The 1,717-nt window shown below is 35.1% G+C and overlaps 1 long non-coding RNA gene across 1 annotated transcript in view; it reads right to left on the bottom strand.

Moving 5' to 3' along the window:
• Positions 1-496: 496 nt before the first annotated feature.
• Positions 497-1,717, bottom strand: part of LOC131382526 (uncharacterized) — a 270,620-nt gene continuing 269,399 nt past the window's right edge. Inside the window, exon 5 of the long non-coding RNA XR_009212072.1 lies at positions 497-625. This is a non-coding gene — a long non-coding RNA (uncharacterized LOC131382526). The remainder of the gene's footprint in view (positions 626-1,717) is intronic.

The following is a 1,717-nucleotide window of genomic DNA, read 5'->3' as shown; positions in this document are numbered from 1 at the left end:
TGCCCTGATTCCACTGTGGTGGGATTTAAAATATCATGTACTTAATGGGGAAAGAAGTTACTGGGGGAAAGAAGTTACTGTGCTGAAGCGGACCACATCTCTTCTCCTAATTCAGGCAGCAGTCATTCACAGGACAAAGCGGGCGGAGCGAAGAGGAGTGTTACCTTCGGATAAAAATTAGGGCATAGATTAATATCTTATTTTAGAATTATTAGATTGAGACTGCTTTGTGACTTAAAGTTGTCTCGAACTTTCCATTACCTAAGAGTGGGAATAAAACTCATGACACTGAATTGAATTTTCATTTTGGGCCAAGAGAAGATCACCTCCACTGAAAAAAATTTACACTTGATCTTAGCCAAAAGGCCGAGAAGCGATGAAAAAAATTTAAAGACAGAACGAGAGGTAAAAATATAGCTGCATTTGATTACATTGTGCACACTGTATGGTCAATATGACAGTTATAAGCAATATTTAGGTAACTTAGAAAATATAGGCACAGATTAAAACTTAAGGAAAACAAGAAATGGTGACAAAAATATCCCACTGCATGACACACATTAGCATGTATTGACATTATTCCATTTTGGTTGTTTTGATGGTATTCCTAATGACATCTGGGGATCTGAAAAAAAGAAACAAAATATATACTGACCCCAGGTCTATGTGACTCCCATATAACATGACATAGAATTTTTTCTATTTATTTGTAGTTTTAAAAAACAATATTATGCATTTCAAAATATAAAATATAATTTTGTTTACCTATGGTAAGAAACTTCTCATCCTCATGCATTTTTCACTTCTTTTGGTGTTCAAATTACTAAGGATACTGTTAAGCAAATATCATTTCTATGTCTTGCCTTTACTTGCTTAGACAAAACCTTTGTTTTCTTCTGTGTTTCACAGTATTATACTATCACTGGTAAAATTCCATTGACATGTTTTAAATTTGAGAAACTTTAAAATAGTATTCACTGTACAGCTTTGTGTAAAATATGCTAATAAATGTATTCTGATTTGTTTTTTTCTCACAACAGGTTCTGACTAGTTTTAAATGAGAAATTATTAAAAATGAAAATAGGAAATGAGAAGTGACAAACCATTTTTTTCTAAAAGCTAAGTAGGCTGAAACCAATGCAGAAAATACAATTTTGATTTTTTTAAATTATGCTTTTCAATTTTTTTTTTATTATACTTTAGGTTTTAGGGTACATGTGCACAATGTGCAGGTTTGTTACATATGTATCCATGTGCCATGTTGATTTCCTGCACCCATTAACTCGTCATTTAGCATTAGGTGTATCTCCTAATGCTGTCCCTCCCCCCTCCCCCAACCCCACAACAGTCCCTGGAGTATGATGTTCCCCTTCCTGTGTCCATGAGTTCTCATTGTTCAATTCCCACCTATGAGTGAGAACATGCGGTGTTCGGTTTTTTGTCCTTGCGATAGTTTACTGAGAATGATGTTTTCCAGTTTCATCCATGTCCCTACAAAGGACATGAACTCATCTTTTTTTATGGCTGCATAGTATTCGATGGTGTATATGTGCCACATTTTCTTAATCCAGTCTATCGTTGTTGGACATCTGGGTTGGTTCCAACTCTTTGCTATTGTGAATAGTGCCGCAATAAACATACGTGTGCATGTGTCTTTATAGAAGCATGACTTATAGTCCTTTGGGTATATACCCAGTAATGGGATGGCTGGGTCAAA

This window comes from Hylobates moloch, unplaced genomic scaffold (genome assembly GCF_009828535.3).
Source record: "Hylobates moloch isolate HMO894 unplaced genomic scaffold, HMol_V3 SCAFFOLD_2, whole genome shotgun sequence".
NCBI classification, from domain to species: domain Eukaryota; kingdom Metazoa; phylum Chordata; class Mammalia; order Primates; family Hylobatidae; genus Hylobates; species Hylobates moloch.
Note: the sequence above shows the minus strand (reverse complement) of the source record. Positions and strands in the feature narration are given on the sequence as shown.